General features: G+C 40.7%; 1 long non-coding RNA gene across 1 annotated transcript in view; it reads left to right on the top strand.

Annotated features, from left to right (window-relative positions):
- Positions 1–2,365: 2,365 nt before the first annotated feature.
- Positions 2,366–10,528, top strand: part of LOC112486496 (uncharacterized) — a 10,770-nt gene continuing 2,607 nt past the window's right edge. Inside the window, exon 1 of the long non-coding RNA XR_003048957.1 lies at positions 2,366–7,380. This is a non-coding gene — a long non-coding RNA (uncharacterized LOC112486496). The remainder of the gene's footprint in view (positions 7,381–10,528) is intronic.

The following is a 10,528-nucleotide window of genomic DNA, read 5'->3' as shown; positions in this document are numbered from 1 at the left end:
TTCCGGGGGCAGAATCTCATATTTGTCGCTCTTTTGCCCGTCTTTGCCCCAGTAACCTGACATGCACCCTTGATGTGAGGAGAAGAAGGAATGTGCAGGGCTGGGCCGTCAGTGGGGAGATGAGATGTGTATAAGCGGGGGTGGAGGGCGTGGTGGGAGAGAGGTAGGGGGTTGAGGAAGATGAGGAAGATGCAACATCACCGAGTCCCTGCCTGCATGTGTGAGAGAAAGGGAAAATTCTGGTTGATGTTGGAATAACAGATGAGAAGGAGCAGGGGAAGAGCTGGAACGGGATACTGCAGTGGAATCCGAGGAGAGGGAAGCCTGAATCGATATTTATACTCCAAGGCGAGACAATTCCAGAGCAGTAATTAAATTTGTGTCATATTTCATTCCATTACTGGCCGGAGCTTGAATTTAAATGATCGCAAAAAAGAGGGTCCACTCTTGGAGTGGATTTCATTTATTTTTATGACGGTGAATAGAATCGAGCCAGACTGAGAAAAATCAAATACTACTTCGGTATTCATGGGCTTATTGTCAGTAACTTGGGGACCGTTCAGATGCAATTCAGCAGAGGTGGAGGGTGAGGAACAAATCCCTCTCAGAGAATGTCAGCTCTGTGTAAGCTGGTTTACACCCAGACTACTCACAGAGACGGACGAAACAAAGCAGTTGCATTTGAATAATAATTAGGAAAATGATGCCATGCCGGCGTTGATTGGAAATGAAGACGGATTCCAGTGTCTGCCCTCCTCCCCTTTGTCTGTGTAGATGTAGGAGAAAACTCAAAACCTTCAGCTGCTACTGTCAGCTTTTTGAAGGATGACAGCCTGTGAACTTAATAAGTGCTCCCCAGTTAGTTAGCAAAAAGAAGAAACTGCATGGCTGACTCTGGGAGGACGACTGCTCCTCTGTAAATCCTACCAAGAGTGTTTACTGTAAGTATTAGTTTCAGGTGCTGCCTCCCTATTACAGCACTCTGCACTTCTGACAAATGGAATTTAGGGGGAGAACAACAAAACACTGCTATGCTCTGTATAGCCAATTAAAAGTTTCCCTTCCATCTTTTACCCTTGGAGTAGCAACTGCTCTCTGCTCGGTTCTAACGCTGCTGCGGGAGAAGAAAGAAATGAAAAGACAGAGGAGTGCAGTCAAAGTGCAGCATCAGTGATTTTTCACGGCTATTTTTTTTTCTTAAACCTACAGAATATTCCTTTGCCAGACCATCTTTACTCAGAAATGCATAAAGTGCCCCTGACCTGGGTGTGCACGCTGAGCTGCTTGTAGAACCCAGGAGTGGATGGAACGTCTCTGGAGGTGGGCCCTACTCAGAACAGGGGTTCAGATGCCTTTGGCATGGAGGGAAGCATGTCCAATGGGAGACATGACATTTGATATACATAGCTCCTTATGTTGTTTGTTCCAGTGACCATGGAGAAGAAGGATTTTGAAGTTTTCCAGAGTTTCTTTTATTTTTTGTAAATTTCTGCACAGCAGCGGCAGATGGCTTAGTCAAACCAACAGCCAGTTTAATGGGAGAGTTAATGATGTGAAAGGAAAGTGACCAGCACCAGATGGATGGATGGATGGATGGATGAGTGGATGGACGGATGGATGGATGGACGGACGGACGGATGGATGGACAGATGGATGGATGGCTGGACGAATGGATGTGTGAATGGATTGATGGGTAGATGGATGGATTAATGGGTGGACGGATTGATTGATGGATGGATTGATAGGTGGACAGATGGATGTATAGATGATGACTTTATTTTGGAAGAGCTAGCGTATCAGGTTCAAAAATACATTTTTTTTGTGAACATATATACAGCCTTACCTTGTGGGGAGGACCAAGAAGAAATAACAGTGGTATGAAACTGAAATGACCAGTAATACAGACTGAATACACAATATTTAAAATGGTCCCGGCAGAACATTTAAAAATATATCACATATATACCAATACTGTATACTTCAATATTAATTTGGCAGCAAATGGTAAAATAGTATGTTTGTGTTCTTCCCTAATGGACAGACCTACTGTTTGACTCAATTTGAAGTTCAAACTGTATGGAATTTGCATGTGCACATGGTTGTGGTTTGGTCCAGTTGGTCTGGTTTTCCCGGACCTGGAAAACCAGAGGTTTGTCTTCGTATGTGGTCCTGCGATTGTCTGGTAAACTATCGATGGTGTACCCTGCCATCACTCACTGACTACTGTTTTGGTCTGCCCCTCAACTTAGAAGTAAAATAAATTCAATTTCCCCAATTGTCTACAAAATCCCAGTATGTGAGTTAATGTATTTGTACATTGTTTTTTGTTTTTTTTTAATTACAATCAGAAACAAACAGCCAAACTGTAGGGAAGAAATAATGTGTCCTGACCCATAAAGCTGACAGTTGCAAAGATGTACACAGTGATAGGAATTTGCACACAAAACTGCCCGGAGTGATTTAATTGGACAAACACGTACAGGAGCAAGAGGGATGTTTTGCTCTTGACAAAAGGGCTGATAACGACAGAGCAGCCTGGTGTCAGCGCTGCCAGTGGAAGCTGTTACTGGCCTCAAAAAATGCAGAGAAAGTCAATCCTTGCAGCAACACCACTGCACAGAGGGATAATCACTTCTCTGTTGACACGCTGATAAAACTTCATGCATGGCTTCTCACTTTGTGAGGAGCAGCCAGCCTGAAAGAATGACATCTCTCCTCATTATTGTGGAGAACATATGGGAGCCCACACAGCTGCCAGACATGGGGGCTGGAACAGGCTGGCCTTCGGTGAGATCTCGAGCTGCTCACAAGGTCACAGCCGGAGCTGAGCGCACAAAGCTCCAGCGCTCACTGTAGCACTGGACGTATCGTAACGGGTCTTTAATCACACCCGGCGCTTAAGACGTTCTCAATCACTTACATTTCTGCGAGGCTGCCTGCTTTATTTTCAGGGTCATGATCGGCTGCAGCTCCCGGCACAGAAACCACTGACAGTCACTGAGTGTTTGCTGCTTAATGGATTTGAACAGTGTCAGCAAAAGCACACAGACCCAGTGACAGACATGCAAATTCCAAACTCACTCATCTGGAAATGATTATGTATTTGCGTATAAATAAATAAGTAAGTTAAAAAAAACTCAACATTTTTAATATTAGCATTTCAATGCACATTTCTAGAAACCAACTCTAGATGGCACTGGAGGCCCAACGGACTGGTTGATGTGTGGGGAGCATGTTTACGCAGGCATATCTGCATCTGTGCTCTACCTCCAGATTCAATTATTCATCATTTCTTGCGCAAATTTGCTTTGGCTTTTCTACCTGTCTTCATTTTTCCTCTTTTCTTTTTCGCCTCTTCTCAGTTGTGTTCATCATTTGTTACGCCGGGGGTCACAATGTTTGGACAGAATAGAAACTCATCAAGTCACTGCGTGGGTTTCATCATTGTACTGATACATTTTGGGTTATTATACTCTCTCTCTCTCTCTCTCTCTCTCTCTCACACACACACACACACTAGGTAATCCTTACGTAATGGTAATCCAGATTCTAATTCTAACATCTACACTAAGTCTTAAATATCAAATCACCCAGTCACTCATTTGACATTTTCCCCGTCCCCGACAAGGACAGTCTGTCCACCACACACATATAATTGCCTCTAAAGTAAGTCTACACAAGTATAGCTGTATCAGAGACACATAATGTGAAGAAGTGTGGACATTGTCATAATGTCCTGTGGACATGTTTATATTCTACAGTATGTTTCTCCAGATTTGATTCAATGGCTTTCAATATATCATGCATGTGTTTCCTGAATGCTCACAATTCATTATGGTATCTTTTATGTGAGGGCCATTTCTAATGCAAAGAATTACTCATAATGACATATTGACTTTGAAAACGCACTTTTTATCTGAGTGACTCGGTATCCATGGTAAGCAGATTTGTTGGTCACAGTGAACTGTCAAGCATCTTCAGGGCATATAGGATTTATTATTTTTTTGCTGTTCAGGTTTTCACATATCCAGGTCATTTCATGCTAAAATGTCCAGAAGTAGGCAGCGAAGGGCTTTAGGGTACCTCTCTTCAGTACGTGTTGGCAACTTTTAAACATCTTAGAAAAGTGAAAAATGCTATATATCGTTGTTTCCCAAAGACTGTGTTGTGACCCTCAGGTGGGTTGCAAGAGATTTTTTTTTTTTGGGGGGGGGGTTATCTCACATAATGGTTCCCAGGAGTTTGCGAATAATGTCTATTGACTTGGGTTGTGAAGGTTTGTGACTTTTAAAATACGGGTCCCCAGAATAAAACGTTTGGAAAACACTGAATAAGACCCTGCAACAGGCTGCCACACGGGAAGCGTTATCTTGCATTTTGTGTTTTAATTGTGTTATTGTACCAAGGACTGCAAGTACTGCACCATCGTTAAAAGATCATTAAATTTTCAAAATAAAACATCTTTTAGACTTTCTTATGTTAGTATCACAGTCTGAATGACAGATTATCTTTAAATGATAAAAGTAAAGGGATATGACTGGATTCTATTTGAATGAAGTAAATGAGTAAAACTGAAGTACATTTTTTCACTATGTCCCACTTCGGCCTGATACTAACCCCAGGTTGGGGACCCCTAGTTTGGGTGCTTTTGCAGTTTTTAGGTTGCTATTGAAGTTTTGTATATAAAAAAACCCCATCGTGATCCCACTTAGATCCATGGAGAGAACACACACCTGAAAAACATTGCTGTTGATAATGAACTCCTGGTACACACTCCCCTCAGTCGTTCATGAATACTCAGCAGAGCCCATTATAACCAATAGATCCAATGAGTATGTGTTTTTGCCAGAGTCTGTCGTAAAAGGAAATTAAATATGTATATAACTGGAAATGATTAATATTTGGATCACAGTGAAGATGGCTCTCATCCCAAAACTTAAAGAGTTGTTAGATGAAAGCTGGGATGCAAATGTGTCCCATCATTGAACCCAACGATGCAACAGCTGGGCTGCACCATGTTTCCATGATTACTGATTTGTAACCATTCAATTTGCACACCTCAGGTGAAACTGAGGACATTTACTTTAGAAAAAAGTCTGTGAGTTTATAAAAATCCTCCACCCTACTTTTAACAGGTTTTCCACCACTAACCTCCAACTTTTTCATTTTATTTATATTTTGAAATTCAGCAGGCTAAAGTGGCTCCTTTTAAAAAAGGCCGTTTGTTGGGATTTAAAGACAAGCTGTTCCGAGACTTATTATATTTTTTTCTGAAGTTTGAGTGTGAAACGTTATTGTATTGGATTATTTGGAACAGCAGGAGAATGATGTACCGCCTCAGAAACAGCTGGGTGCTGTTATTTCTCTGATTAACTATGTCTGATTTAGTCTGTCTTTGTTCACACAGGACACAATCTTAGGTTTCATAAATTATTTCAAAACCACACTGAAGGGTTTTTTGTGTTAAATGACGATGATACGTGGAGATTTAAAATCTTTACCAAGACATGTACAGATTGACAGATTGCAATTGACCTTCATCAATGTGTCATTCACAGAGCGGTTGGTCATCAGGGTATCACAGTTTGAGAACCACTGATGTATGGTATAGAGCAGCTGGGTAAATAATGCTATTAGGCCAGACACAGCCCTTTGGGCTTTCAAATCTGGCCCGCCAAACACTGGTACAAGATGTGATAAATACTTCTGTTTCAAGCATTACAGCAAATTCACAGTAATTTCAGTTGCTATATTATCTTTGAAAGTTTAGGTTTGTTCTTGTAGATCTAATTTATATTATTATTTTTTTGACTAATTTTGGCTTGTGAGCCAAAAAGTTAGCCTACCCCTGGTTTTAGAGTCGGTGTCTTGTTTAAAAGATAAAAGGCTGAGTTAAAGGTGGAGGAGATAAAGATGCTTTACTGGGAATGCTGAGGATGGACAGCATTAGAAATGAGCAGATCAGAGGGACTGTTAAGATGAAGCAGTTTGGAGATAATGTTTAAGAGGTTAGGTGGAGATGGTTTGGACATGTGTTGAGGAGAGAAAGTAGATGTTGTGACAGAAGACATGGAGATAGTTGGACTAAAAAAAGAGGAGACAGGAGATAGGGTGACATGGAGGCAGATAAAACAGATCAAAATGAGAAGATGAAGAAAAAGAAAGAAAGTTGCAGTCTTTACTGACATTAGCTAAAAAGACAGGGTAAGATATTAAAACAATCTCCACATTCGTATTTAAAGACACTCGCCCTGATTAGCGTTGGGCCATGTGTATATTCAGACTGTGTAAAGAAGCCCGAACCCCTGACTCTTTTTATGTTGCTGGTAGGAGCAGTGATGGGTGTTTGCCGGTTCTATATATTGATTTTTCCACTTCTTTGTTGTGGATAATCATTTGCTTGGTTTAACAGCAGTAGTTTTACCCTGGTTGAAGTCAGACGCCTCTCTGCAAGGCTGGAAAACAGAGGCTGTAGGTGTTTGTTTTTTTCTCGTATCATTAGCCTCATCATATTTTTAAGGTAGCTCATTTGTTCATGGTAGTAAAGCCAGAATATTCCTCAGGTTTTTGTAGCTGCTAAGCAGGTGCTATACCTCTGAAGAGATACTGTGTTTAGTGTCTTTCTCTGTCACCACAACTTACCTTGAAGCAGCAGCAGCTGAACCAGTGCTGGGGATTTTTTTTCCTTCTCAGTTCACTGACTGGTAGAAACATGACCCTGTCAGAACCGTGGGGAGGGAACAGGGGAGTGACTATGGCAACCAGCCAAGGACATGTTGACTTTTTTTCTTTTTGGTCTTGCTGGTGTTGCTACATGGAGGCTGGAGATAAGATAGGAGCATGGAGGTTCGCCTAAGGGGTAGATGAGAGACGGTTTGGGGTAGAGTTTAGTTTGAAAAGGAAGTGGGGGGAGACGGGAGGGGCAAAGGGAAGTGGCAAGAGAGTTAAGAGTGGGGAGTGAGGGGGAACTGATGTGTGAAGAAAGAAAGAGCCAAACAAGCCTGGAGTTATAGATTTCAGAAAGGTAAGATGATGGAGAGAAAAGTCAGAGAACAGAAGCAGAGTTGTAAAGTGGAGAGGAAGAAGCCAGACTTTGGAGGATGTTTAATCTGTCTGCTCCTCTTAAGAACACGGGGGAATTTTGTTTTTGCCTACTTTGTTGCAGGTGGGCTTTGAACGTTGTTATGATTTTGGAGTAGCACAGTGCCATAATTCACCTGTGTAACCTGAGGTACCAGAAAGGTTCTCATTTCACAATATACAGAGTTGAAATGTTCCAAGAAGGATCTGAAAAGGTTGGATTTTAAATAAATTGATCCCATATTTGGGGAATTTTTGATCCATTGGACGGGAACCGAACCCAGGCCTCCCAAGTGGCAGGTGAGAATTTTACCACTGAACCACCAATGCTTGATAAGTAACAACCAAATGCCTGGAAACATTTCAGAGACATCTAAAGGTCCTTGACAGGGTTTTCTTATTCTTTCCAAAGTGTGTTTTGTTAATTCAGTTTTTTTCACCCCCTTAAGAAATTTTTTTTTAACTATAAACCCTTTTTTTTAACCAAGCTTGATTTTAAATGACTTAAAACATTGAAACTTTCCCTCAGATTTTCTATTCCTTTTCTTTGCCTTACCGGATTTTTTTTTTTTTTGAGATTTTAGATTTTAGACAAGGCAAAAATAATAATAAAAGAAATTCTTTGCTTGCCGATTTCTCCAAGCTTTAATGGATGATATGTGGAGAAATGGCTTTTCATTGTTTTGAGAACTGCTTGGTTTACCCTTGAATCTGTGCAGGGATGGTGCATAAATATCCTTTAATATTATAATATTCAACACCAAACCCTATTAAATCCAATATCTTTTGAGTTTCTCTGACTGAGCACAGATTAAAGATAATCAAACCGAGGAGAGATATTTGCATTGCTGACTCATACTCTCCGAGCAGACATCGGATAGAAACTCTCTGCATATGGAAAGTTTATTTTGAGTCATGTCAATAAAAAAAAAAAGACACAATTTTTTTTATTTTTTATTAACCATTGCTTAGGTTTTTGCCTTCCCGGGGAACCTCAGCTCAGTGCTGGAAGATATTGAATAAAAATTGCAAAAAGATGATTGAGTCTTGAAGGGGTGGAAATATAAAGATGAGAGTCGGTGCATTTAGATTGTAAAAACCTGTCATTCTGTTGCCTTAGGAGAGTTCAGATCGTATTAGTGAACTGTCAGCACTGTCAGAAACAAACGAGAAGAGTTTGTTCCTCCCTGTTATCATAGTTAATGGAGCAGCTCCGGGCTGTACATCGATGTGACAATGCAGATTAGAGTTGCAGAGCTTTGGTTTTGAAGCTTGGAGAAAAGTTTTTCCCCAAACCCAGCAAGAACTTTTTCAGGGCCAAAAGAATGTGAAGACCCATGAATTGTGAAAATTTGTCTTTTTTTTTTCATTTGTCAGAGAGCTCCTGTAGAAGAGTTTAAAAAAGAGACTGCGTAAATAGCAGGGACTACTGACAATATATTTGCTCTTCATCAGTGCACTCCGCCTTTGCACCGCGTCATTGTTGACACCCTCCACCAACACTGTGACATGTCTTTTAGTTTTGACAGGAGTTGTCATTGGCTCCCATCATCATTCCTCCATAGGAGTCCAGGCATCTCTTACATGCTGGTGTAAGCCACAGCGGGAACACTGCAGGGACTAGTGGGAGATGTATGTTCTGGATATGCTGTTTGGTCTTTTTCTCCTTGTGTGATGGATTCAACATGATCCTAGTATGGAGAGTTTTTCCACAAATGGAGATAGGAGTTTGTATTCCATTTTGCAGATAAAGTCTAATCTGTATTATCTGCAATTGATAATTGCGAGAAATCTACTTTTACGTTTAATTTACTTTTTGCATCCACGTTGTCAGCACATTTGTTGAATGCTGGGTTCTCCTGAGAATCCCCACCCTGTAGCCATAACAACAAAAAAAGCTCCTCGTCCTCATGAGCATAGTGTTTTATCGCTAGGTTAGAAAAACCATATAACAACTCCAGTCATTGTTCATTTGTGATGTCATATATTATTAACACGCTGGCTGTGAGCGGGGCCTGTTGTGTTTTTTTGTGTGTCAGTGTTGACAGGTGGATTGATGTTTATAGAAGCCTTCAAGGCGAGACAAAGTCTCTACAGCCTGTCCTGTCACCCGAGTCCATGTTGACTTCACCTTCAATCTCACTGACGCTGAGAGATACTGAAAACCCACTTTTGACACAAACTTTAGTCTTATTATTAATATTGTCATGTTTAGAGAGTTAGGTCATTGTCCGAGGACAAGGAAGGAAAATCAACCTCTGCTGGTCTGCAGGCCAGATTTTTTTGTGTCACTTTGGATTATAATAACAAGGAAGGATACTAGCGTAGAGTCTGTTGCTAAATTATCTTGCCTTATGTTACATAAAGGTCGCCTGACATAATATTTCCCATCAGGAATCTGCAAGAATCAAGGTTTTCCCTAAAAATAACTCTTTTTCAGAATGGAGCTTCAAAGTTTTGTGCTAGGCAACGAAAGTGTCCTCGAAACCAAAACAGCTATTTCTTACTGGATCGTATCCTATTCTAAGAGTGATAATTAATTTCTGGGAAAAAAAAAGTGCTAAAATTACAATCTGCCTTTTGATAATTGGTTTAACAGTCAATAAATAAATAAATAAATAATGGTGTTGGTGACAGATAAAATTCTACTTAGCAAAAGTAAAGTCTTTAGAAATTGGCCCTGCAAACGGGGGCTAAAAGTGGACTTCATATTCACATTTGCCAAACGAGAAAATTTGAACTGAGGAAATTATTTATACGTGTCACCATCTACAGTTCACGATATCTTAAGAAGTCAGGATATCTCAGGGCAGTTTCTTTTCTTAACGATACTCAGTCAATCCTGAGTACGTGTCGATCCTTCGTCTTAACGTTACATGTGTCATACGATTCACGATCACCTGGTCATCGAAGCTCTACACTTTCCATTTGTAATGGAAAGACCAAGCCAGGGTGCAGAGAAACTCAGCAGAGACATGGGGTGAACATCAGAACTCAAATCAAACCAATGGTTGTCATGTCATGTGTTAAACCGACGGGGTTGTCAACTGCCCCGCTGTACTCCAGTAAAGAGGTGTTTGAAAAGTAGCTAGACAGCAGGACACAGTGTGGTTCCAAAAGCTGACAGACGCCATCATTCTCTATCACCAAGACAAGCCGCTTGTCCTCAAAGATGAATACAACCACCTTCTCTGTCATCATCGTGGCCTTGTCGCTCCCTCTGGAATATCTATCCTTACTTTTAAAAGTTTTGTCCTGAGTTTGTTTCTCTGCTAGTCCTTCGGTTTGGTGCTCCTGCGAACCCTGATTTTTTTTATTACTTATTGTGTCAAATCGGTATCACTGTACACAGCTCTCTCTCTCTGTCATGTTTTTTTCAATAATAACAAACTGATAACTCTAAATCTATTTCACTAAGAGGTGAAAAAGGTTTAGTCCTAAATGTAGC

The sequence above is a fragment of the Cynoglossus semilaevis genome, chromosome Z, assembly GCF_000523025.1.
Source record: "Cynoglossus semilaevis isolate Cse_v1.0 chromosome Z, Cse_v1.0, whole genome shotgun sequence".
NCBI classification, from domain to species: Eukaryota; Metazoa; Chordata; class Actinopteri; order Pleuronectiformes; family Cynoglossidae; genus Cynoglossus; species Cynoglossus semilaevis.
Note: the sequence above shows the minus strand (reverse complement) of the source record. Positions and strands in the feature narration are given on the sequence as shown.